Source organism: Plecotus auritus (genome assembly GCF_963455305.1).
Source record: "Plecotus auritus genome assembly, chromosome: 1".
In the NCBI taxonomy this organism is placed as follows: Eukaryota; Metazoa; Chordata; class Mammalia; order Chiroptera; family Vespertilionidae; genus Plecotus; species Plecotus auritus.
In genome coordinates, this window is record NC_137770.1 from 166,536,525 (window position 1) to 166,564,115 (window position 27,591).

The window sequence follows — 27,591 nt, forward strand, 5'->3', positions numbered from 1 at the left end:
GGGGTGGGCAAACTTTTTGACTCGAGGGCCACAATGGGTTCTTAAACTGGACCGGAGGGCCAGAACAAAAGCATGGATGGAGTGTTTGCGTGAACTAATATAAATTCATGGTAAAGGAGCGGAGGGGAGAGCAAGAGAACCGGATAGAACAGCCGGATCTGGCCAGCGGGCCGTAGTTTGCCCAAGGCTGGTCTAGAAACTTGATACCTGTTTGTCCTTTAAAAGCAATCTCTTAACCCTTACTTCCTAACCCTCATAAGGCCCCCATTTAAGTAACTCACTCAAGCTGTGATGGGTGGAGAAAGGATTCATACTCAGTTCTGTGGGGATCCAGAGCCCACACCCTTCAACATTTTGCCGATTCTCAACTTGCTTCCTACTTCTCTTTCCAATATAATGATAAACAATATCAGGAGTGCTCAAGTGGGAAGAGCGTACTAAAGGGAAAAAGGTTACCAGTGTTTCATCTTCAGTAAGGGAAAGAATACAAAGGAAATCCTATATAATAAAGAGGTAATATGCAAATTAATCCTCATGCCTTCACAAGATGGCTGCCTACAAATAGGCTGGCAGGGGGGTTAGTGAGGGATGACCAAATGACTGAACCAGCAGGCTGCATGGGCTGACCAGGCTGGCAGGGGGGTTAGTGAGGGATGACCAAATGACTGAACAGCAGGCTTCGTGGGGCAACCAGGCCAGCGGGGGAGCTGTGAGGGGCAACCAGGCTGGTGGTGGGTGCATTTGGGGGCGACCAGGCTGGGAGGGGGGGCAGTTAGGGGCAACCAGGCCAGCAGAGGGGGGCAGTTGGGAGTGACCAGACTGGTGGGGGGGGGGCAGTAAGAGGTGACTGGGCCGGTGGGGGGGGGCAGTTAGGGGAGACCAGGCCGGCAGGGACAGTGCAGTTGGGAGCAACCAGGCTGGCGGGGGCGGGGGGGGGGCACTGAGAGGCGACTAGGCTGGTGGGGGGGCAGTTGGAGGTGACCAGACTGGTGTGTGTGGGGGGGGCAGTTAGGAGCAACCAGGCTGGCAGGGAGGGGCAGTTGGGTGACCAGGCAGGCAGGCAGGTGAGCGATTAGGAGCCAGCAGTCCAGGATTGTGAGAGGGATGTCCGACTGCTGGTAGGCCCGATCCCTAGGACATCCCCTGAGGGGTCTCAGATTGGAGAGGGTGCAGGCTGGGCTGAGAGGAACCCCTCCTATGCACAAATTTTGTGCACTGGGTCCCTAGTATTCTGCAACAAGGTTTTTTTTTCTATAAAGGGCCATACAATAGGTGTTTAAACTTTACAGCTAAATGTCTGTTGAAATTATTCAGATGTTGTAGCATGAATGTGGCCATAGACAGAGGTAAACAAATGCGTTCCAATAACACATTATTTACTGACACTGAAATTTCAATCTCATATAAATTTCACTTGTTACAAATATTATTTTTCTTTCATTTTTTCTGCAATCACTTAAAGATGAAAAAAACATTATTTGCTTGTGCGCTGTACAAAAACAGGTCAGATTTCAGGTTTCCAATATTTAGTATTTAGGACATAGTTATACTAAAAATTATTTGTTGTTTATCTGAAATTAAAATTTAACTGGATACTCTGTATTTGATCTGGCAACACAGCTGGCTTTGGTCTCCAGGCCATGGTTTGCAGTCCCTATTCCATAATCATTTAGTTCTTGTGAAATATTATCTGGTTGCACTTGGTGGAGGGGTAAGGGTGTTTAAACAGACACATGCTTTGTCTATCTAGTTTTAAATAGTAATGTGATCATTAGCTCTAATGGGGTTCTCAGATGTGAAAAAATACTGAGATATTGACAAACCAGTGTTTCCAGAAAGAGTCATAACATTAGAGCTTAGATTTGCTGCAAAGATTCATAAAGTCAGAGTGCAAATGACCTAAAGTATTCCACTATATGATAAAGAGTGTTTCAAGGAGGAATGAGCAATACTATATTGAGCTTTTTTTTCTATCACCTAGGATAGTGACCAGTTACTGAAATACTGATCATAAAATATTTTTATGTGATTGTTTTTCTAATTCTTTAATATTCATAGATTCAATGAGTACATATTGAGTGTATATGTACTTGCTAAGCATATTCTAAGAGCTGGCTATAAAGTAGTAAACAAAATGAACAGAAGCTTTTGCCCTCAGGAAGTTTACATTCTAGTGGAAAGATAAAAAATAAAAAAGAAATAAAGTATACACACTGTTTGTTGCAAAGGACAACTGGGAAAAATGAAGCTAATGAGAATAGTATCGCAGGACAGGGGAGGGGCTGTGTTTTCAAAACATGGGAGTTCCCGGGAAGGTTACAGAAGGTTACCTAAAGGAAGTAAGGCAATAAGCCAACTATCCAACGAGGTGAAGAGTGTCCCAGGCAATGGATGGGCTAGTGCCAGGGCCCTGATGTTTGAGGATTAATAAAGAAGCCAGAGTGACTCAAGTAGAGTGAACAATGGGGAGAATAGCAGAATATGAATTAGAGAGGTGACAAGGTAGAGAAGGTAGAGGGTATGGCATGAAGATTATGTAGGACCTTGTAGAATTGTCTTTTAGTTTGATGAAGTGAGGTAAAATTTTAGGGTTTTAAACACAGAGAGGACATGCTTTACTTAATTACCATGAATTCTGTGTCTCTGTGGGCCCAAGGCAGAGGACCAGACAGCCGTGGGCAAACTATGACCCGTGGGCAGGATCCGGCTGTTCTATCTGGTTCTCTTGCTCTCCCCTCCGCTCCTTTACTTTGAATTTATATTAGTTCACACAAACACTCCATCCATGCTTTTGTTCCGGCCCTCCAGTCCAGTTTAAGAACCCATTGTGGCCCTCGAGTCAAAAAGTTTGCCCACCCCTGATTAGGAGCTACTGAGTAATCCAGGTGAGAGATGACGGTGCCTTGGATTAACACTACTGCAGTGGAGACAGTGTGAAGTCAGATTCTGGGTGATGTGGAAAGTGAAAGTGACAGGATATTCAGATGAATTTGATGTCAGGCATGAAAGAAAGAGAGGAGTCAAGGATGATTCCCAGATTTTGACCTGAGCAACTGGGAGGATGAGGCTACTAATTACGGAGAAAGGGAGAACTGTGGAAGGAGTTTTGGGAAAGAATATCAGAAGTTTGGTTTAGACAAGATAAATATGAAATGCAGACAAGATAAATATGAAATGTGTTAGGCTTCTAAATGGAGCTCTCAAATATGCAGCTGGATATATGAGTCTGGAGTTCAGAGGACCTGTCTGGGGTCTAGATATAAATTTGGGAATTTGGTGTATAGATGATGTTTAAAGCCAAGTAACTAGATGAGATCATCAAGGGAGTAAGTGTAGCTAGAGGAGAGATGACGTTCTAAGAACATATTTTATAAGAGTTAGTAGAAAGGGCTTGATAACTTCTGTATTAATCATAGCCACAAATATAATTAACATTAGGAATATTAAAATGATATGAAACAGCCCTAACTAGTTTAGCTCAGTGGATAGAGCGTCGGCCTGCGGCCTCAAGGGTCCCAGGTTCGATTCCAGTCAAGGATATGTACCTTGGTTGCTGGCACATACCCAGTAGGGAGTGTGCAAAAGGCAGCTGCTGGATGTTTCTCTCTCATCGATGTTTCTAACTCTCTATCCTTCTCTCTTCCTCTCTGTAAAAAAAATCAATAAAATATATTTTTGAAAATGATATGAAACAGTAAATGCTTTATAGTAGTAAAGATCTTTTGCTTAGTCTACTGAATATTCCGATTCGTCTTTTCTGTAAACAAAATATACATGTTTAAAACTGTTTAGACTTTTCTATCAGAACATCTAAATGATTCGTATAAGACTTGACCATATTCATTGTTTGATTCTTTGTAAAGCCTAGAAGAATATGTATCTTTTGGTTTAGAAAGTGCTGGTGTGTGGACAAGTTTAAAAGAAACAGAAACATTTTTTGATTAGTTGGTACTTTTCTACTTATGTTTTGCATATCTATTTATCAGTTGATCAATGGATAGAAGATTCTCTCAAGTGTCTTGGTATGATTTCCTGAGGGCAACGTCTCCTGGGCCTGGAGCTCTTCAAGCAAAACAAACAAACAAAGAAACAAAAAACCCAAGGAAAAAACACTTTGTAAGACATTTCCTCCTCTGGTCATCAAACTATTTCCTGCAGTTAAAACCTATGGGCCTTAGACATAAAACTAGCTGAGGAGTTCTTCATCAAACAGGAGTTTGAATCTAGACCTCAATATTATCTTCAAATGTGAAAGTATCACTGACATTTTCATTGGTGATTTAAAGGGCATGATGGGTTATTTTTAACATGGGAGTCCAGGCCCTGAATGTCTGGCCATGTGTTATGAGTGAGCAGCCTGATCCCTAAACACCTGGTCACTCTCAGTGTGATGAAACTGCCTTATTCTGGTTTTCATGGCCACTCCAATAAGAATTTGTAGAAGTGGGCTGGCCCCAAGAAGGAGACAAGAGTGGCCTTCTCTCTGGGAGAGCCTCAGCCACAAAGCACACACTGCCCAAGTCACTGCCATTGTATTCTGTGCTGATAGAAATGCTGTCCATCTTCAGGAGAGGCAAGAAAATGATGTGGCTCTTCTGCGGCCCCGCTGCTGTTGGGACTTCTCTCCTACCCTGATGTCCTGACAGCAGCTATGCACTCTGCCTGGCGAGTGAGTATACAGAATTGTCAGATCTTCTCGTTGGCTAGGCTAGAGGGTTTTCTCTTTCTTTCCCCTGGGGGTTCAGAAGAATGAAAGATCCTTTACTCACACTCTGTAGTTCTCTCCACTCCTGATCTAGTTTCCTTATAAAACCCATTAATCCAGAAGTAGTACCTCCTGTACCTCCCTTCCTGATACTTGAATATTAGTCCCTCAATAGACTGGCGTATAAATCCTTACTAATTAATGAGTGGATATGAGGCTGATCTTGTGATCTGTCATTTCATTAATTTATTTTTTATTATGTTTATTTCTGCATAACAAATCACTGCAAAACCTAGTAGCTTACAACAATAAGTATTTTTTTTAACTCCCAGTTTCTATGGGTCAGGAGTTTGGAAGCTGCTTAGTCAGGTGGTTCTGAATCAGGGTCTCAGATGATATAGGCAGATGTTGGCCAGTGCTCTAGCTATCTGAAGGCTTGCCTTGGCTTGAGAGGTGTGAGATCTAGTGCATAAGGACTGAATTATTGTTATTATTACTTTAGGACTGATTTCTGATAGGAGCATTTGGCAATTCAACAATGATGATAGCCAGGAATGCAAAGATGTTTACTGATGCAGGAATGGGAATAGATATGTTGGTAGGATATGTGGAAATTGTTTTCTTATTGCTCCCACTTTTTCCAGTAAAATAGGAAGTGAGGTTATCAGCTGAGAATAATGGTGGGAGAAAAGGTATTGGGAGCTTGAGGAGAGAGTATAAAATGGCAGACTACATGATTAAAAGAGTTTATGGACAGAGAGTCAGACCACTTGAGGTATACAGTCAAGCATTTAAAGCAAGACCACTCATCTGGTTTGTATTTTTCTCCACAATGTTTTGCTATACCGAAATGGCTTGGAATAGGAAGAAATTTTGCATTCAAATAGGATTATAGTTTTGTAAAGCAAAAGCAACAAAACTGTAGAGAGGAAAGGGAGTAAATCATGGGGCTTTAAGTTGGGTAAGAAGAGAAACGAAGACATTGAGAAAGTAAGGAAGAGTGAATAGATGGTAGAATCAATGTTTTCGACATATCAGTGGTCTGGAAGAATTGTAGGCTGCAGAAGACAGAGGTGAATGATAGGAGGTGATGGGAGAGAGTGGGATGCATGGAATTAACATTAAGGAGAAGGTGGTTATTAATAGTAACAAGGTCTAGGGTATTGATTACAGGAGTGAGTAAATAGGTTGGGTAGAGGAAATGAAGGGAATCCTTGATATTTTGGCAATATCAAGGAGGAGTTATGGGTGATATAATCTGATGACAGAAATTCAAAATTTTTAGGAATGAGGGAGAATTGGAAAACTGTCTGAAAGCAGCAATAAAGAGCAAGGAAGACCTGTGCTTACTTCTAGGGCTAGTGCTATAGAACCCTGGGAGACAAAATAAACTGCATGAAGAGGACTGTAGAGTAGCAGTTCCATCAGCGGAGAACCAAGTTTCCTTTGAAGCAAGAAGGGGGAAAGCATTCAGGCAACAGTTGGAAATGAACATGGGAGATTTTGCTGATGGATGACTGAATGTTGGAGGATAGAGTGGAAAGATGGTAGAACCTGGGCTGGATGGGAGCAGGACACAAAACAGGTTTCAGAGGCTAACACAGATTTAACCATGAGAACTGGGAGTCAGCCCAGGGGTCTAGGGGTAGCCTGACGTAGAGTGGATAAAGGGCATGGTGAGATCAGTCTCAGTGGGTCCAAGGCAGATGTTGATGGAGAGGCTCTGAGTGTTGTAGGGAAGAAAAGAGGGCTCTGGCAGAGGGGTGGGCTGTCTCAGGTTCTCACTGCCAGGAACCAATTAAGTAAAATTTCAGTCCTGGTCTCCCCAGCTCCAAAGTCAATGCCCTTTCCTCTCCATCTTTCCCATTTAAAGTGCTGACTAAGGTTTAGCCTGAGAACTTGTTAGAAATGTGGACTCTCAGGCCCACTCTGGATCTATTGAATTTGAACCTACATTTTAACATAATCGCCAGGTGATTCATGTCAATGTTAGAATTTGAGCTACATTGCTATGCACTACATATTTTTCAACCTCTTAAAAATTAATGTCCACTTAATGAGATCCCATGTAATAAAAAAGAATAAATTTTTTTTTTGTAATAAAGGCTTTTGGAACCTTCTAAGACTTCACAGAATATTTCAAAATAAAGGTATACAAACATTGGAGATAGATGAGTAAGAGAGAAAAAATGCCTGCCATATTTAGTTATCTGGCAGATTACTAGTCCAGTAAAGTGTTCCTTTCTGAAGTTTTAGGAAGTGGACGTAAGGGGCCACATGCTAACCTGACAAGCTCAGGGGAGGCCTGCATGGCAGTCTTGCAAACTCAGAGACCTAAAGTAACCACAAAGGATGGTTTGAAATTAAACTTTAACCAAAGCAGTTATGGTGGGTAGTTACATCCTAGGCTGGTATCTTCACTGACAAGGTCAACCTTTACCTTAACTGAGCCTATCTGTCTTTTTGCATCTATGATAACATACCCTTGAAATGTCTGGGTAACTTGTAACTTCCCTTTTTCTGGACCCCTTGGGGCACAACCTAATGTACCTGGGTGCCAGGACAGATACCACAAATTCCTTCATTGTTATCATGTTAATTGTTCCTGCACCCACCTAAGTATGTGTCTATCATTTTACTTTTTATCCAATCCCAGGAGTTTCCCCCGCTTTGCTTTCTTCTGCCTCTCTAGTCTATCACCAATGGATTTCATGTAACTCACCTACATCCCTTCCTTTGCAATCTTCTATAATAATACAAGTGTAATATGCTAATTAGACTGGATATCCTTCCAGACGTCCTTCTGGATGACCTTCCGGATGAAGGCAGGTCTGTGAGGGAAACCCGAGTCCTGGGTGCCAGAGGGCAGCTGGTGCTGGCAGCCGGGGAAAGGAAGGCCTACTCTCGCAAGAATTTCATGCATCGGGCCTCTAGTATATAACAAAACCCTAATATGCAAATCAACCGAATGGTGGAACGATCAGTCACTATGATGCACACTGACTACCAGGGGGCAGACACTCAATGCAGGAGCTGCCCCCAGCCTGCAGTCCCCAGGCCAGCCAAGGTGGGTGCCAGTGGGGGTCCCCCTGATCGCCCCATCGGTCACCCCACAGATTGGCTCTGATCGCCGCCAGGCCTAGGGACCCTACCCATGTACAAATTTCATGCGCCAGGCCTCTAGTATATAAATATAGATGTAACCTGCCATTCTCCAGAGCATTATCTCAATTTGTTGAGGTTCTGCTTTCCAGCAATTGTAGACAGTTTGGCTCAAATAAACTCACAAAAATTCTTTACAGGTTTGAATGTTTTTATGTTAACAAGGGCTATGTATGGAGAAACCCCTGATGCATTTGAGATTAAATCCTTCCTAGTTCGATTCTGGTATTGCCATGAGTCTGATTTATAAGTAAACCAGAACTATTAGGAATAGAAATGGGGAGGTAAATGAGTGTTAATTTTCTTTAACTCATATTAATCTTAGCTCTGGTGTTTGTACCAAAGAAAGAAATTACTTGTATTTATTCTTATGGCTAAATTGCTAGCAATAAATTAGGAAAGGAAAAAAAAAATAACCACATGGGATAATTGACTGAAAAAAAAAATGTCAGTAAAAGTAAACAGAATGGATTCCACTAAATCTACTTGCAAAAATGTCAGAGGAGTTGAGTTGTTTTCCCTCACAATATTTGTGCTGGTATAAAGTTTAATTAAATTTCTCCATAGAGACTGGGTATTTCACTAGATGTCACTTTGAGATTTTTCTCAATGAAGGACTGCATTCTGATTAAGTGATGCAACATTTGTCCTCAGTAGTAGAGCTATGACAATTGACACCTCTCTTCCCCAACTCTCCCAGGCTTACTAAGCAGCAGGAAAGGAGCACTTGCCACTGAACCAGTACTTCCGAGGCTGGACCAGTCCTGCTTTGGTCACTAAGGAGCTGTGTGACCTTGAGCAAGTCTCTTAAGACCTCCAGCATATTAAGTATTAGAGACATCGATTTGCCTGACAAATATGTTCAACTGTCAGTTCTGAAACCCTTCCTGCTCTAGCAGCTTCTGGCTCTGTTGCATTACAATGTTACACAAATACACAGCCAGTGAAATTTAGCAAAATAAATAGGAATTTGGGGAATTTTAAAAACTAATAAACTATTCACTGAGCTGGAATCATTAGGTAACTGCATATTATTTTAGAATGAGAAATTAAAAAGAGTAATATGTTTGCCTACACTTTTAAGTCTTAGGCTTTCTTTACCTTTAATATCTCATTTATTAGACTTAGCATGTAAATAGTGCTGATCTTTCTTGATTTTAGCCATATTTCCAAGCTATTTGAGAATGACAAAGGGTAACTGTTTCTGCATGTATCATTATTTTCTTATTTTTGGGGGGTATCTTACAAGCTGTTGGGGAAAATGTTAGGTATAATAACTATTTTTTAAAAATAAGGACATCTAGGTTGTGCATTTAGGTTAACACATCTTTGAAATTCCAAAGTCATCCTCTGTTCAGACCCCTTCGAGACATAACCATCTCAAGGAAGCATGCAATCTTGTTAACTATCCTATAAACCAAGCATGTCAAACTCAAAGGCTAACACGGGCCAAATAAACAAGGTTTAAGGCCACAAAGAAAAACAAAAGCTTCAATTTTCATAGAAACATAGGTTTATTTAGATAGATACATGCTGAATACAAAGGGCTGAAATAAATGAGTAATTGTTAACATAAAATAATAGAACATTTTAATAAAAATCAATATTTTTTTCTTGCACATTAATTTACCAGACACAAATTAATAAACACAACACAAATAAAACTATCTTTCTTGTTCTCTGAAAGCAAAATATTTCCTGTTGCACACACCAAACAAGTCAGTCCAAGACTAATGAAGTGGCAATCGGCAGCTAAAATATTTGCTCCTAGTATTAGTGGAGAGAAATGCTGCACCTGTGCGTAAGGCGCTAAGGGAAGTGAATGCAACATGATTATAGTAATCAGTCATTAGAGAACGTTGTAGTTTGTTATTAATAACTAGAGGCCCAATGCACAAAAATATGTGCAAGAGCAGGCTTTCCTTCCTCCAGCTGCCGGCACCGGCTTCCCTCTGGCACCTGGGACCCAGGCTTCCCTCCTCCTGCCACCAGCAGGCACCCGGGACCCCAGCTTGCTTCTCCTGGGCTGCCCGCAGTCACCCAGGACCTGGCTCGCTTCCCTCTGGCCCTGGCTTCATCAGGAAGGACGTCCAGTCTAATTAGCATGTTACCCTTTTATTATTATAGACTAGAAGCCCAGTGCACCAATTCGTGCACTGGTGGGGTCTGGCTGGCCCGGCCCCAATGGGGGCCGATCAGGGCTGGGCCTGTCAGGAGGAGGAGATGGCAGGAGGTTGGCCAGCTGTCCCGCCCTGATCAGGGCCTGATCAGGACTGGGCTGGCTGGGGGGAGGGGCTTCAGGCGATTTCCCAGCGGGCCCCACCCCCAGTTGGGGTTGGAGGGTCAATTGGGGACATGGCTGGCCATGGGGAGGGGCTGTGGGTGGTTGGCTGGCCAGCCAGCCCTACCCCTGATCAGGGTGGGGGGGCCGATCTGGAGTGGGGCTGGGCAGGGGGAGGAGCTGCAGGAGGTTGGCCAGCCCTGCCCCTATTGGGGTGGGGGGTTCAATCAAGGGCAGGGCCAGCCGGGGGGAGGGGCTGTTGGCCTATTGTGGTGGGGTGGGCCGATTGGGGGCGGAGCTGGCCAGGGGGTATAGGGGGTGGGGCATTTGGGTGGCCGGCCCCACCCTTGAATGGGGTGGGATAGTCTGATCAGGAGTGGGCTGGCTGGGGCGGGAAGTGGGCCTAAGCTGTCAGTCGGACATCCTTAGCGCAGTTGCGGAGGTAGGAGAGGCTCCCGCCACTGCCGCTGCACTCGCCAGCTGTGATCTGGGCTTCTGGCTGAGTGGTGCTCCCCCTGTGGGAGTGCACTGACCACCAGGGGCAGCTCCTGTGTTGAGCGTCTGCCCCCTGGTGGTCAGTGTGCTTCATAGCGACCTGTTGTTCCATTGTTCCGTTGATTTGCATATTATCCCTTTATTATATATTAGAAGCCCGGTTCATGAAATTCTTGCACTGGGGGAGGGGGGTGTCCCTCTGTCCAGCCTGCACCCTCTCCAATCTAGGATCCCTCTCACAATCCATGACTGCTGGTTCCCAACCACTCGCCTGCCTGCCTGCCTGATTGTCCCTAACCACTTCTGCCTGCCAGACTGATCACCCCCTAACCACTCTCCTGCCAGCCTGATCAATGCTTAACTGCTCCCCTGATGGCCTGGTCACCCCTAACTGCCCTCTTGTGCCGGCCTGATCACTTCCAACTGCAGGCCTGGTTCCCTCCAACTGCCCTCCCCTGCAGGCCTGGTTGCCTCCAACTTCCCTCCCCTGCTGGCCTGATCGCCCACAACTATCCTCCCCTGCCGGCCATCTTGTGGTGTCCATCTTTGACCACATGGGGATGGCCATCTTTGACCACATGGGGTGACCATCTTGTGGGAGGGTGTGAGGGTCAATATGCATATTACCTCTTTATTATATAGGAGGGTTATGTATAACAGGATATAGTAAAACTTAAGTAACAAAATTTTTATTAAAACATTTCTTACATACCATTATATTGGCTGGGCCACAAAAATATTCGTTGTGGGCTGCATGTGGCCCGTGGGCTGCGAGTTTGACATGCTTGCTGTAATCATAGAAATCCCTCTCCCCTTCCTGTTCTCTGCTGTGCTTTCTCTCATCTTTTTGTAATCTTCCTTAGTTCTCTCCTTAATTCCAAATCCATAAAAGAAAACTGTAAAACTGTCTTTCTCTGGAGCATTTGAAATCTTGCTTCCAGGCATGTCATCTGTTTGGCTCAAATAGACTCAAGTAGATGCTTACAAAAATTCTCCACAGGTTTGGAAGTTCTTATATCAACATTTTCAACTTTAGTAATGCCTCAAAAATAAATTTAGGTTTTATTTTTTCTTGTGATATACCTTTTATGTGGGAGAAAGATCAAAATAGACTTGTGCATGGAAAGAGAATTGCAGCCTACTTTTGTCAATAAAATACTAAAGAATTCTTTCAGTAATCAAAAGTGGTCTTTTTCAGGCAAGTGTGAAATCGCCTTTTGTTTAGTGGAGAAATAAATAGAAACGAGAAAGAATCTCTTTTTAATAAAAACTTTTATAGTATGTCCATTCAGCTGCCATGTCACATGAGCTAAATTGCTGGATTTGTGACATTCAGAAAGCAAAGAAATCATGAACAAAAGTGTAAAGAAAATAATATGTCTGAAAATTAAACACTTGAGCTTTCAGTCTTGCCAGTGGATCTTCTAAAACTGCAAGCTGCATAATATTTGTGTTGTAAACAATCATGCTGTTTGTATCTATTCTCATTTTTAAACTAAATATATGACAACAATGGAGCTCAATTAAAAGCAGATTAACCACATATATATGTATAATTGATTATGGTAGATTTGGCTTTGCTAAATCCACCTAGAGTTTCCCTACCATTTTGGCTTCTACTTGGTGGATAAAAAAGGGGCTCTATAATAAATCTAACCAAAAATAACTTCACATGATGATCTGATCCTAAATTCCTAACTGGGCAGATTATGGTGGGTGGGTAGTCATGCCCCCGGCATATAACTTGTTTATTAAAAGGTTTATCTTTGGAATCTCCACCGAATAGGCTCACAGTAGTGCAGCCGCTCAGAGTAGATCCACCTGGAGGAGGAGCATGGAGTGACCCAAACTGAACACATGGCTACCACCTAAGGCCATGCGGTGGCCCAACAAGTACAGCAGGTCCCCGTGGCCACCTACACTGACCACAGTATGCTGAGTGCTGATGAAGACTCGCCTTCCTCTCCAGAGGACACCTCTTATGATGATTCCGACATATTCAACCCCACAGCCACTGAGGAGGTAACAGCCCATCTGGCTGCTGCAGGTCCTGTGGGGATGGCTGCCGCTGCTGCTGTGGCAACAGGGAAGAAATGGAAACGGCCTCACGTGTTTGAGTCTCATCCAGCCGTGGGCAAACTACGGCCCGTGGGCCGGATCCGGCCCGTTCGGCTGTTCTATCCGGCCCGCGGAGCCGAAAGAGCGGAGGGTTCTCTTGCTCTCCCCTCCGCTTCTTCACCAGCAGCAGTGTTAACATGACAACGTTGGGAAACACGGCCGCAGCTCCTTCTTCTGAGTGGGCGGATTTATATCCGCCCATTCAGTAGAAGGAACAACCTCTCAGTCTTCCAGAGGCTCCTTGTAATGCCCGTGGACGTGTCCCCCGACATCACCCTGGGAATGCGTAGACACGTTATCATGGTGATGTAGGGAGACACGCCCCTGGAGAGCACAGTATCAGAGCCTTTCTGAGGTAAGATTAAGAGCTCTACTCAAACACAATTTTTTCCTGTTCCCACATTCTGTACATCACATTGACTTGTTAATAAAACAACAAAGACTTTCAGCTTTTAGGGCTTGTATCCACTGCAGTTTTTTTTCCCACTGTGGACGCGCGCAGCAGGGAAAAAGACACACAGAGGACATGTCACACTAGCCATGCTGCGGCTGCATTTTTTTGCTGATACGGATGCAGTATCAGTAACGCTACTGTGGCCACTAAACCACATGTGTTAGTGGCAAAACAAATGCATTTTGCGCTGCGTTTGCTTCTCCCCCTTGCGCCTGTAAAAATGCGTGCTACAGGGCATTTGTGTTAACATGCACCACTGCACATTAGCATCAACACTGGTGTTAAAATGTTTGAAACGAATAAAACTATTGAAATAATAAAAAAAAAAGACCGTACCCTTTTATGTAATGTTTACTTTGAATTTATATTAGTTCACACAAACACTCCATCCATGCTTTTGTTCCGGCCCTCCGGTCCAGTTTAAGAACCCATGTGGCTCTCGAGTCAAAAAGTTTGCCCACCCCTGGATCCATCCATCTGGAAGAGACAGCGAACACGCATGCCTCGGAAACTTCGAGCCACATTAGAGGAATATACTACTCGAGTGGGACAGCAAGCTATTGTACTCTGTATCTCACCCTCCCGACCCAACCCGTTCTTTAAAGTGTTTGGTGCAGCGCCGTTGGAGCATGTGGTGCGTAAGTACCAGAGCTCGATCCTGGGAGACCTGGAGTCCGCCCCAGCCCAACACGCCCTGTGCCGCAGGAGGGTAACTCGGAGCTGCCGCCTCTCACCATTGACGGAATTCCAGTCTCTGTGGATAAAATGACCCAGGCCCAGCTTCGGGCATTTATCCCAGAGATGCTCAAGTACTCTACAGGTCAGGGAAAACCAGGTTGGGGCAAAGAAAGCTGCAAGCTTATTTGGTGGCCTGAAGATATCCCGTGGGCGAATGTCCGGAGGGATGTCCGCACAGAAGAGCAAAAGCAGAGGGTGTCATGGACCCAAGCACTCCAGACCATAGTTAAAAACTGTTATAAACAGCATGGCGGGAGGACCTTTTGTACGCTTTTGAAGATCCGCAAACACAAGCAAAGGCCGCAACCACACACAGTATAACCCATCTTGTTCCATTACAGACCGTAGTCCAAACCTTTAGGAACCCTGATGGAACTGTCTCCCTTATCCAGGTTGGCACAGGGGCAACAGTAGCCACATTGGCTGATGCTTCGGAATTGCCAACCACAGTCACGGTTGCCCAAATGAATTATTCTGCTGTGGCAGATGGAGAGGTGCAACAAAACTGGGCCATGTTACAAGGAGGTGAGATGACCATCCAGACGACACAAGCTTCAGAGGCCACAGGCAGTGGCATCATTGGCAGAGGCCGCAGCGGGAGCTTCCCAGGAGATGCAACAGGAAGCTACCGTCACCATGGCGCGCAACAGTGAAGCTGCCGCCCATGCCGTCGCCACATTGGCCGAACCCACCTTGCAAAGGAGGGGACACATCGTCCTGTCTGGGGAAACCACAGCAGCCATTGCAGCACTTACTGGAGTCCAAGACGCTAATGGACTGGTCCAGATCCCTGTGAGCACGTACCAGCCTCACCCAAGGCAACGGACCGGTGCAGGGGGCCATGGCCCCTGTGACCACCAGGACAGCAGGCAGCACAGTCAGCATGGACGGCCAGGCTGTGGAAGTGATGACGTTGGAACAGTGACATGACATGCAGCCATATCATGGCATCGTTTTCTAGTCTACTTCAGACATTGTTACACATTGCAGAGGTGCAATCAAATGGAGTTAAGTCCCTCAACTTTGGAAGAAAATTATTGTTAATCCTTTTTTAAAAAAGGAAGAAAGGCAGAGAATTTTGGAATTGCATTTTTTAAAGCACCACTCTTGATTTTCTGGGATTGGTGGAATAAGATACTGTGTTCTTAGTTTCACTGCCCCTAAAGAGCCAAATTGTGGCAAGACTTCTTTCTGCGAAAGCATGTGTGTATACTTATGTGTGTGTATGTGCAAATGTGAATATATGTATATGTGTACAGATGGATTTAAACATTTACATATATATGAAGTATATATGTGTACATATATATATACGTATATATATGAATCATGCATGGAATTATCTGTATGAAGTTAAGGTGCGTTGTGGAAAAAAATAACTCACCCAGTTTAGTGGGTGTAGGGTATGTGTCCAGACACAGTCACCGATTTTTGTTGATACCGGGGTCATGCATTGAGCTACTGACAAACTCAGGTGGAGGTGACCGTGGTCTTCACCAAAGCTGCCTCCCAGTGGCCACCCAGAACTCTCCCTGCTGGACTCCCCCGGGGAAGGAAGTGCCAGAACTGGTGGGGTCCAGAAATTGTGCTTGCAAGGTCCAGGGGCCTCGTGGCCTGGCAGCTGAGCCACTCCTTGGGCTGGCCCAGGTGCTGACCTTGCCACAGGCAGGTGAATGTCCTTAAAGCTCCCAGGCAGGGACAAGAAGGTTTTCCTCAACCTCCCATCACCCCTTCCCAGGAAACCTCTTGATCTCATGACTGTTAAATAAGGCTTTGGTTTTAAGGTCAGTCCTAAATTGGTCATGTGTATGAACTGAAGGTAACAGAAATATTAAGGGTTTGAGGAGTGTGTGAGCATTGTGTGTTTGTGGGTGTGTGGAGGGGGAGAGAATGGGAGAGGGAGTGGGAAAAGTTTGGAAGAGAAAGGAAGAAGGGAGAGAAAAACTCAAAAGACCAGGATTCACCAGTGAAAGCAATTTTCTACTCCTCTAACTCTGTAACTTCACAGAGAGGAGATTGGAGCTGACAGGGCACCTACTCAGGCCATCACACTGGGCTGGGGGCATAAGAAGAGAAAAGAAAGGATTGGGGTGTTTCCTGAGCTCTGAGGTCAGGCCCTCTCAGAAGGGACCTCGCATCCTAGTGGGCCCAGGCCCCACACAGCTGCCTCCTCACGGGTGACCCTGGGTCTGAGCTTCTCTGTAACTCTTCAAGCCTGGGATTTCTCAGCTGCAAGTCCTGATTATCCAGTGGCTAAATTCATCGGACTTTTCAACAGGCCAAATCTCTGCTGCTTGAGTACAGGGACAACTCTTCCCCTTTCCTCTGGGCCTCCCATGTGTGATAAAGTATTTAATGTGTGTTTTTTTTTTAATGTGACATTAAAAGATTATTCATGTCTTGCTCAGCCTTTAAGGAAAGTTTCAGATTCTTGTATTTGCTTGTTTTATATAAAACTAGATGCCTGATGCACAGATTCATGCACCGATGGGATCCCTCGGCCTGGCCTGCGGGGATCAGGCTGAAACCGGCTCTCCGACATCCCCCAAGGGGTCCCGGATTGTGAGAGGGTGCAGGCCAGGCCAAGGGACCCCACCAGTGCATGATCAGGGCCCGGGAGGGATGGTAGGAGGGCTTCAGGATATATCCAGCCTGTCTTGCCCAGTCCTGATCTGCCGGACCCGAGCAGCAAGCTAACCCACCGGAGCATCTGTCCCCTCATGGTCTGTGCACATCATAGCGACTGGTTGAACGAATGGTTCCACACTTAGCATATTAGGCATTTATTATATAGGACTAGAGGCCCGATGCATGAAAATTCATGCACTGGAGGGGGGGTCCCTCAGCCAGGCCTACTCCTTCTCATAGTCCGGGAGCCCTCAGGGGTGGGAGGCGAACTGGTGATCAGGGGAGGGCGATGCCCCATCATACCTCTGCTGCTGCCACTGCCAGCAGTGCAAGCCTTGGCCAGCCCTGGTTACCTGAGCCTCAGGCAGCCCTGGGTGGCTGGGCAGCTGCCATCCAAGGCTTACCTGTGCCTCGGACTGACCCTGAGCGGCTGTGGGACTGGGGGACTCTGGAGGCAGGCACACGGAGCTGAGGGGACTGGACGCCACCATCTTGTGGCTGTGGGCACCGCCATCTTTGAGGGCGTGACAGTCAATTAGCATATTCCCTCCTTATTGGCTGTGGGCACCTCCATCTTTGAGGGCAGGGCAGTCAATTAGCATATTCCCTCCTTATTGGCTGTGGGCACTGCCATCTTTGCGATGGTGTGAGGGTCAATTAGCATATCCCCTCTTTATTAGATAGGATTATCCAATGTTAAAACAAATAAAAGGTTTATCTTTGCCTTAAACAAGCCCTGTTCATTGTTTTTGTGCATCTAGGTTAACACACCTTTAAAATGCCTCCTTTTCAGACCCCTGGGAAGTATAACCACTCTCAACAGAGCACATAATCTTGTTAAATGTTCTGTCATTTAATCCCCACCTTGCCTTGCTTTCTACTATCTTCATGTAACCTTCGTAACATTCCTCCCTCTCCCCTCCTTTATTCCAAATGTATAAAAGAAAGTACAAAACTGTCCTCTTCTGGAGCATTTGAGATCTTGCTTCTTGGTATTGTCATCAATTTGGCTCAACTAAATTTTATAAAAACTCTCTACAGGTTTGGACATTTCTTACATCAGCATACTGCTCTGAGGTATAGTGGGCCATAGATTTTAGGCAGAGTGCTAATTAATCATGTAATAAATGAAACATTCCAACTATTTAAATATGGTGCATGTGAGTGGGTGAGATCGTAAATGACTTTGCCCTTAAATCCAAAGCCAATTCATTTCCCCACTTCTGCTCCCTTGTGTATTTGTCTATTGTTTTTCTTTTATTTCTGCAGGAAACTTTACCTGATATCAAAATCACATTTTCCTGACATGTAGCTTTTACTTTTGGGTGGCTGCTACTTAGAAAATACCTAAGGGTGCTTCAATTTCTGATTTTGATTGGTTGTGGTGAAGGTGGTAGGCATACCAGGAAGTTTGGTAAATGTATTTAGTGATACTTTATTAACTGGATGCTTTGCTATGACCCTTGCACTAAGCACTTGGTAAATATTTTCTGATTTTTGGTCTCTTTTGATTTTACCTACTTATAATTTGTAAATATAGGAACATACTTTGACTTGTGAAAATTCAGCAAAGAAGTTGACCAAGTGGGCAAATGCCACTGAAGAAGGGTAGAAACCTTTGTGAGAAACATTGTAATAAGAGGAAGAAACCTTTCTTTATAGGTGGTCACCGATTTCAGAGAAAATATTTTAAGGACGCACATATTCAAAAGAGTTAATTAAATTTATTTTTATTTTAAAGAGGAAAACTTTCCACGGAGTCATCTTTAGGAACCAGACTAGGAAAGAGAGAAAGTTGGGAATTAGATAGGATGACAAGGTAATGAGACATCTGGAGGATCATAGCTGACATTACCTGTAACCATTGCTCTTTGCTCAGAATCCTTCTTCCTTATTAATTAATGTGGATTCTTATTCTAAGTGTTTCTTAGAAGATAAAAAGAATTCCCCTAACCGATTCTGAAAGTTTCTCCTACTAATAACAAAGTTGCTAAAGTTTAAAATTTTTATTTTTGAATGAAAGTGACTGTCCTTTTCTATCCTTATAATTTATTCATTCTTTTAGCACACATTTATGGGGCTGGTCACCAGACAACAATGAAGTAGGCCCATCACTTGCCTTTACAAAGCTTAAAGCAATAGGTGGTACAGCAAAAGTCTATGAATGTTTTTGATATATATAAAATGTTTATTTAAGCCAGGGTTTCTCATCCTCTATCAAATCTTGATAATGTTTCAGTGCACATGGGGATAATCTTTATGAAATTTATGATGAGAATAATAAAATACAGAGTAGTATGGGAGAAAAATTAAGATTTACTGGTAATTTGCATGAAATTCAATACTTAATTTCATTAAGATATATAAAATCATTTGAAAAATTTTGGTAAGACTTTTAAATTATGACACTGATGAGAAATTATCTGCATACATATCAAACAATGCTTTTAAAAAGTATTTTTCCATTTACAAATTTATGCCAGTTAAAATTATTATCTAAGAGTCTAAAATCTTTTAATTTTATTTCAGTGACAGGTGTAATGTTAAAATATCTTGTAATAATGTAAACAGATATAGAATCTAACCAGACTTTTTAATACCAAGTATTTAAAATAATAAAGCTGTAATTGATAGAAATGCATAGGTAGTTAGAGTGGTCACCCTGTAACTCACTTATACATAACTACAAGGTAAGTAATACCAAAAAGAAGTAAGAGAGTTAGGGATTGGGGCTACTACTTGGAGGTGTACTTGCCAGCCTCTCCCTTAATTTATCAGCCGACCCTTTGCCATTATACCTTGGGTTCCATGTTAACTCCATGGATGCATTAGCCTGGAATGTGACCTCTTTCAGTAGCTTCTTGGGATGCATGTCCATGATGGGCAGCAGTGTGCCACTGGCTGGTGAAGTAGATGCTTATGTAATACTAGAGGCCCGGTGCACAAAATTCGTGCATGGGGGAGGGCGTCCCTCAGCCTGGCCTGCACCCTCTCCAATCCAGGACCCCTAGGGGAATATCCAACTGCCTCTCTCAATCCAGGACCGCTGGCTCCTAACCGTTCACCTGCCTGCCTGCCTTATTGCCCCTAATTCATCTGCCTGCCTGCCTGATCACCCCTAAGCACTTTTGCCTGCCTGCCTGATCGCCCCTAACTGCTCCCCTGCTGGCCTGATTGCCCCTAACTGCCTCTGCCTTGCCCCGCACCCGGGACCCAGGATTCCCTCCTCCGGCTGGCGCAGGCACCTGGGACCCGGGCTTCCCTCCCTCTGGCCAGCTGCAGCCACAGGTGCCTGGGACCGCTGGGTGGGCGGCTTGTCCTTCTCGCAGGCCGCAGCCTGACTGGTCCCCATTCCTCTCTCACAAGCTCATTTGTGCCTGGCTGGTCCCCATTCTTCTCTCCCCAGTGTTGAGTGTCTGAGCAGTTCCAGCGCAAGGGTGCAAGGCCGCAAGGGCGTGAGGGCGTGAGGGTGTGAGGGCATGAGGGTGTGATGACTATTTGCATATTAGCTCTTTATTATATAGGATAGCATACTTGGGTTGTGTGTAGCATTTCATGATAGAACAATGAATGGCTGGATGTCACTCTTGGTTTTTGCTGCCCATAGGGACCATGGAGCATACCATCCACTCTATTGAAGCAGACTTTGACAGCTTCTCTGGAGCAGAGATGAGTCAAAATATAATGGAATTACATCCTTTAGCTCAGCAGCTAGAAAGAAACAATTTGACACTGTCACCACAATTTAATGATGGCCTCTGGGGGACATTATACAGTGACTTAACCTTGGTGGATTAAGCTCTATAATGTCTCAAAACTGGTGAACTAATGCATAAAGTTGGAATTTGGTCATAATATAGGGAACAAGCCGCAGTAGGAATCCATTGATAGTAATTGTACTGGAAATTCCATTGATCAACTTCATAAACAGAGAGTTAGTTGATGGTTCTAATATAAAAAATAAGCACTTTTTCGGTGCTTTCTGATGACACGAAAGAACTGAAGTACAGAGAAGAGGTCAAGGAACATGAGCAGTGCAAGGAGACAAGAAAGATAGAAGGCCCCAGAACACTTTTGGTCAATTTTGTGAAGATTTTCATGAATTCTTTCTTCAGGAGATAATTGGAAATTTATGTTGGAGCCTCACTGTAACTGAAGTGTCATTTTAGCATGTACATATAATTATGTTCAAGTTATCAATTAATTAGGTAGAATTAATTCAATTTTATAGTCTTAGTGATTATTCAGTAATTCCATTTATTTTCTTCATGAAGCTGAATGAAAGGAACTTTGATTATTGTGCTTTGTGCTTCCAATCTGGACAAGGCAGACCCTACCTTGACTATGTGGGTCATGATTCTGATGGTAATTGTGGTCCATCTGCCAACTTTGCCCCTTTTCATGGTGATGGCTGGGTGTGCTATCTGAAGTCTGTGTTTGGTACAGAAATTCACAACGATTGGCTTCCCTCAGATAAATACAGTAAGTGGCCCTCCACAGTGCCTAGTTCCTGGATACGGTGTCTTAACTTTGTTTGGGTAGAAATATAAATTTGGGTGCTCTTGAGCAAACTACTGATATTTGAAGTATGAGTAGGGCCAATTAAAACAAGGAGCAACAGCAAGAGCTGTTGAGCTGTTCAGATATGTTGGGAGAAAAGATTAAAAGAGGAAAGCTTATCTACAAAACTTGATTGTGTGGATAGTCTTCAGAACCATCTCGAGGCTTTGGAGTGATCAGACCGTCACGAGCTTGGCTGTGGTTATAAGATGCTCACTCTTTTCTTTTACATTCCTGGCTGAGGTTCAGTATTCAGAGAGGTGGTAGATTAATGTTCCATGCAGCTGTCAGCATCTTTGTGGGCATCTGAGAGGGCACAGGGCCTGCACATGGCAGTGAGTCTGACATGGCCCTCCTTTCCACACTAGGGCTTTGGGTGAAATGTTGGCAAGGCCAGTCTTGGGCCTGTAGCAAGGGCCTGGCTGCGGGAGTGCCTTGACTTCCACCTAGTGGCAATTGCAAGTGGGTCAGCCACCCTTTCCTGATGAGGGACACTTCAGACTAAAAGCCTTTCCAAATATGGGGCTCAAGATCTTTCTAACTGCTTCCTTTAGGGCCAGGCCAATTCTGATTGCTACCAAAAAAGTTTAACCTCATTGAGTTCAATTTCAGAGAGAAAATGTTAATTTCACAGCAAGTATCATTTTGTATAAAATGTGTGTTTATATATACACACAAAAGTATAAGGTAATTGTTAAATGTTCTCAACAGAGGGAAAATAAAACTTTACTTTTAAAGAGTAAAGTTTACTTAAATTAATCTTAAAAGTTAAAAAACGCTGTTTTCCAATAACTATGAAAAAACAAATACATAGCTAAATGCATCTCTGCTCTCTAGATTAGTTTTATTTAACATTAAAGCATAATAATGCTTTGCTCTAGATTAATTTATGCCATTTTTAAACTACTTGCATTCATGTATTTATTATTAATTCACTTGGAAAAGTGAGAAAACTACAATATTGATTAATAGGAACTCTTCCTTATCTTTCATTGTGTTTTATTCCCTAAATACAAAGTATATTCTTAGAAAATAATGAAAGATAGTTCGGTAAAACTTCTAAGAAATTGTTTCAACATTTTTTTAAACTTAAAAAAACAACAATATTTTTTTCTTCTTTTGCTCATTACTTAGTAACTACTTAACTGTCTTTAAGTTTGGCTCCTATTATATAAGTTAATTCTCCATTTTGAGTATAATGATGTGGAATAGCATTAAAATATACTAAAACTATTTATGTTTGATTAAATTTTATATTATTAAATTTCATTTAGTATTGTTCATATCAATAAAATGTTATTCTACAAAAACAAAAGTGTGATGTGTTTCTAGCTTTAAATTGTGCACTATGAGTAAAGAATATAGAATTGTAAAAATTAAATTCAAATTCTTAGGACAACACATTAATATGATTATTAGAACATAGAGTATGGCTTTTTAAAACTGGTGCTTTAAAGACAGGGGGCAAGAGTGAGCATCAGTTTTGTGTCAGACAGATTTGCTGCTTTGGGCAGAGAATGTAGCATCTGAGTTTAGTTTTCTCATCTGAAAAAGTACTTAATAAAATATACACAGCCTCACTTGTGATGATACCCTTATCTGTTTGTAAAGCACCTAGTATAATCTTGAGAACATAATCTGCACTAAAAAAGGGTGATAACTTCTGTTATGACGATAATGATACATAATGATAGTATTGTAGTCTCTAAATAGCTCTTCTCAGATAACCAATAACTGAGTTTAACATTGAAGAAGAACATATTGTTTTTAAGTGGCAGTGGCACTTTTAATATTTAAAAATAAATTTATTTAAAATTGTATTAAAATGAATATTTCTCTGTTTTGTCTACAAAAATGTAACTAAATGGACACATCTATGTGTTTATATTTTTGTAGACAAAAAACCTACTACTTTTAAAATTTATTTTATACTTTCCTCTTTTGTTTCTAGATATTAGATTCGTGCACATAAAAATGTGATTTTTTTTTCAAGAGTAATAAAGAAATATCTATAATATACATGGACTAAATGTCATCATTTTACTGCAGTCAAATATAGAATTTTTAATTAAATATGGATGCCAAATTAAGTAGCTGAAAATGTCACAATTGGTTAAATTATTAGTCTCAGTAGTATACAAAATCATTGTTTCATCATTAACTTATGAAAAATTATTTCCCTCCCATGGTTTAAAATTCAGTGTTTAAATTAAATTTAATGAGGGGAGGGTGGGGGTAAAGGAGAGAGATCAACCAAAGGACTTCTATGCATGCATATAAGCCTAACTAATGGACACAGACACCAGGGGGGTGAGGGCATAAGTAGGGGGGATGTGGGGTGCAATGAGGAGATAAGGACACATATGTAATACCTTAATCAATAAAGAAAAAAATAAATTTAATTTAATGAAATATGTTCAATCCTAGCTATTCACTGAGAAAAGATCATTTAGATATGTGAAATTACAAATTATACCATCAATTTCACTGAGAAGTCTTATTTTAGCCCTCATTTTAAGTCTTGTGCTTTTCAAAATGTCTCAAATTATTGACATTACACATAGGTCTCAGCTTTGGCTCGAGCAGGTCTCATGAATTTGAGCTGGATTCTGGTTACTGATGAAGTAATTTCACACAATCACTGCAGAAATCACTGCAACTTTGTTCTACTTGTTTAAAAACATGTATTTATAAAGTGTCATCAGACTAGAAAACATGGTATTTGTTCATTCTCTATGTTAGTCCTTACCCACCTCACGGGCAGCAGAGCCCCCATTTCTGTGGCAGAGTTGGTTATTCAGGGAGCTCTGCCCCTCAGAGAGTGTGCTGTGGTGCTGTTCCCTTCACTCCCTACCTTTCTCCTTTGTTATGACTATGAAGTACTGTCCATGTGGTCCCTGCATTGCCAGGGGTGGAGGCCCAGAAATCTGTTTATTTCACAAATGTCAGAGAGCAATGGAATCCTTTCTGCTATTGAACTCTTGGTCAAATCCAGCTTCACCAATGCTCTCATCATCAGACATTGAATTTTCAAGCACATCTTGAAAAGACTATAGATATTAATATAGAGATTGTTTTTAATAATAGTAAATCTATGATCTAAACACAGTAAGGGAAAAATACTCTGGAATTTTAGAGAGAAGAAAAGATGCAAGCAGACCATGTCTTTCATTTTATACTAGAGGCCTGGTGCACAAAACTTGTGCACTCGGGAGAGTCCCTCAGCCCGGCCTGCACCCTCTCGCAGTACGGGAGTCCTCAGGGGATATCTGACTGCTGGCTTAGGCCCGCTCCCCTAAGCTGTCAGTCAGACATCCTTAGCACTGCTGTGGAGGTGGGAGAGGCTCCTGCCACCACCTCTGTGCTCACCAGCCATTGAGCCCGGCTTCTGGCTGAGCAGCGCTCCCCTGTGGGAGCACACTGACCACCAGGGGTCAGCTCCTGCATTGAGCATCTTCCCCCTGCTGGTCAGTGCACGTCATAGCAACCAGTTGTTCTACCATTGGGTTGAAACTGGCTCTCTGACATCCCCCAAGGGGTCCTGGATTGTGAGAGGGCGCAGGCCAGGTCGAGGGACCCCACCGGTTCACGATTGGGGCCAGAGAGGGACGCAGGAGGGCTCCAGGGCGTGTTCAGCCCATCTCACTCAGTTCCGATCAGCCGGACCCCAGCAGCAAGCTAACCTACTGGTTGGAGCACATCATAGCGACTGGTCAACTGGTCGACTGGTCGACTGTCTGCCCCTTGGTGGTGAGTGCATGTCATAGTGACTGGTCGACCGGTTGACTGTCTGCTCCCTGGTGGTCAGTGCATGTCATAGCAAGCAGTTGAGTGGCCTTAGCATATCATTAGCATATTACGCTTTGATTGGTTGAACGGACGACTGGACACTTAGCATATTAGGCTTTTATTATATAGGATTTTGTATTTTGTTTGCTTGCATTAGAGCTTATTTCTAAAATATTACAGGGAGGTTTCATATATATATATTCTGATTTGTACATATTCAATCATCCATACTTATGTAATCATATTATCTATGTGTATATATATATATATATATATATATATATATATATATATATATACTAGTGGCCTGGTGCAAATTCATGCATTGTGGGGGGAGGGGGGAAAGGTGTCCCTCAGCCTGGCCTGCACCCTCTCCAATCTGGGACCCCTCAGGGGATAACCGGCAGTCGGACATCCCTCTCACAATCCAGAACTGCTGGCTCCTAACCACTCGCCTGCCTGCCTGATTGCTCCTAACTGCTTCTGCCTGCCAGCCTGATTGTCCCTAACTGCTCCCCTGCTGGCTTGATTGCCCCTAACCACCTCTGCCTTGGCCCCACATCTGGGATCCTGGATTCCCTCCTCCAGCTGACCACAGGCACCGGGATCTGGGCTTCCCTCCCTCTGGTCAGCCATAGGTGCCCAGGCCAGCTTGCAGCTGCAGGGTATGGTGGGCAGGTGGCTTCACCTGGGCTGCAGCCTCAAGTGCTGGCATCCCAGGACCGTGGGGTGGGCGGCTTCTCCGTCTACCAGGCTGTAGCCAGCCACAGTTGCTGGTGCCTGGACCGCAGGCAGGCGGCTTCTCCGTCTTCCCTGGGATACAGTGTGGGAGACTTCTCTGGCTGGCTGCGGCCTGGGATCATGGGGCAGGCAGCTTCTTCATCTCCCAGGCCACACCCAGCCTCAGGCGCTGGGGCCTGGTTTCTCCGTCTCCCCCAGGACATGGGGCAGGCGGACGTGAGGCTTCTGCTGTTGGCTGCAGCCTGGGATCAGGGGGCAGGCGGCTTCTTCGTCTCCCAGGCTGCAGCCAGCCTCAGGTGCTGGCGTCTGACTTCTCTGACCCCTACAGGCCTGGAGCTGTGGGGGAGCGGGGCTGCCGCCATGTTTTCAGGTTAATTTGCATACTGACTCTGATTGGCTGGTAGCATACGGAGTGACGGTAATTTGCATGTTTCTCTTTTATTAGTGTATATATATATATATATATATATATATATGCATACACAATGAATTTTATTGACTGTATAGGCTTAAAATAAGACTCTTCTTGGGCTAAATTTATACTGTCACTGATAAATAAGACACAAAATGAACAGTTTGGTTGGTTTTGATCTTTTAAAATCATAAATCAGAGATACTCTAAGTTATATTCCAGCTTAGTTTAATGGTAATGATATAGTCATAAATCAGTCTAACTCCTTCCATTTCATGAATTATATTTTACATATAAATATTTAGCAAACATTGACTTTTTCTATACAAAAGAAATGAGAACGTTTTATTATATTTTCCTTATGTAATACATCAAATCCTATAAAAACTCCTTGTAAAGCTTAATAGCTCAGCATAAGAAAAATACATTTGTCTTTCTAAGTGACATATTTATTTCTTGATACATTCAGTTTTCTAGGGAGTCTATTTCTGATAGCTGTTTTCTTTGTGGGAATAACACAGACGGAGAAAAGAACATAAGAATAGAAAACTTGCACATCTCCTTAGCAAGCAATGAGCTTCTGGTGTCCTACTCTTCACTTCCCCAGTGCTGATTAAAATGAATCTAATTAAACTAAGTTAAATTAATAAAAATCTATCATCTACTACATAAGAGGCATTAGATGGCTCCACCCAGCTCTGTCAAAGACACTTCTAGAGGATTGTATTCAGTCCTGGTATCACACTTTGAAGAATATGTCAGACCTGGCCTGGGTGGCTCACTTGGTTGGGAGTCATCCTGTGTATCAAAGGTTGACCTGGTTGCAGGCTTGATCCCCAGTAGAGGCCATGTAGGAGGTAGTTGATAGATGTCTCCCTCTCACATTGATGCTTTTTTTTTTTTCTCTCTCTCTCTTCCTCTCCCTTCCTCTCTCTAAAAATCAATAAAAATCTTACAAAAAAGAATAGGTCAAATTATACTTCTTGAGGAATGAACCAGGAAGACAAGGGCTTTAAAATCATTCCATATAGAAAGAGTGAACAGACCTGTGATGACTTAAGAGAAAGAAAAGCTCAGGGGAATGACTGGGAATAATCTTCAACTATCTCAGGGCTTTCCTGGAAGAAAGTTTATTCTACATCCTCCAGAAAATGGACATAACCCCTAGATGAGACTATAGTGGAAGGATTTTTGTCTAAATATAAAGATGAATTTCCTATGGTCAGATAGGAATAGTGAGGGTTTTGCACAATGCCTGGATAACCCCTTGATAAGGGTGGCTCTGTCATTAGAGGTGGTTGGATTTAATTCTCTTTAATGATATTTCCAAACCCGAGGTTCTATGATTCTTTTCAACCTTGTGTCATATTTGTTTTTGAAGAGCTGAGGCCAGGAGCAGCTATAGTCTTCACATTTTTTGAAAAAGTTCCACACTTAGAATACAACAATTCTGAACTGTGTACGTAAGGGGAATATTTAAGATTTCATATTAGATATGATTCCTGTTG

At 43.2% G+C, this 27,591-nt stretch overlaps 1 pseudogene across 1 annotated transcript; it reads left to right on the forward strand.

Moving 5' to 3' along the window:
• Nucleotides 1-5,243: 5,243 nt before the first annotated feature.
• LOC308241616 (nuclear respiratory factor 1-like) lies at nt 5,244-14,878 on the forward strand (annotated as a pseudogene). The gene is made up of 3 exons: nt 5,244-5,303; nt 12,459-12,791; nt 13,706-14,878. The product of its transcript is annotated as a nuclear respiratory factor 1-like (transcript).
• The last annotated feature ends 12,713 nt before the right edge of the window (nt 14,879-27,591 follow it).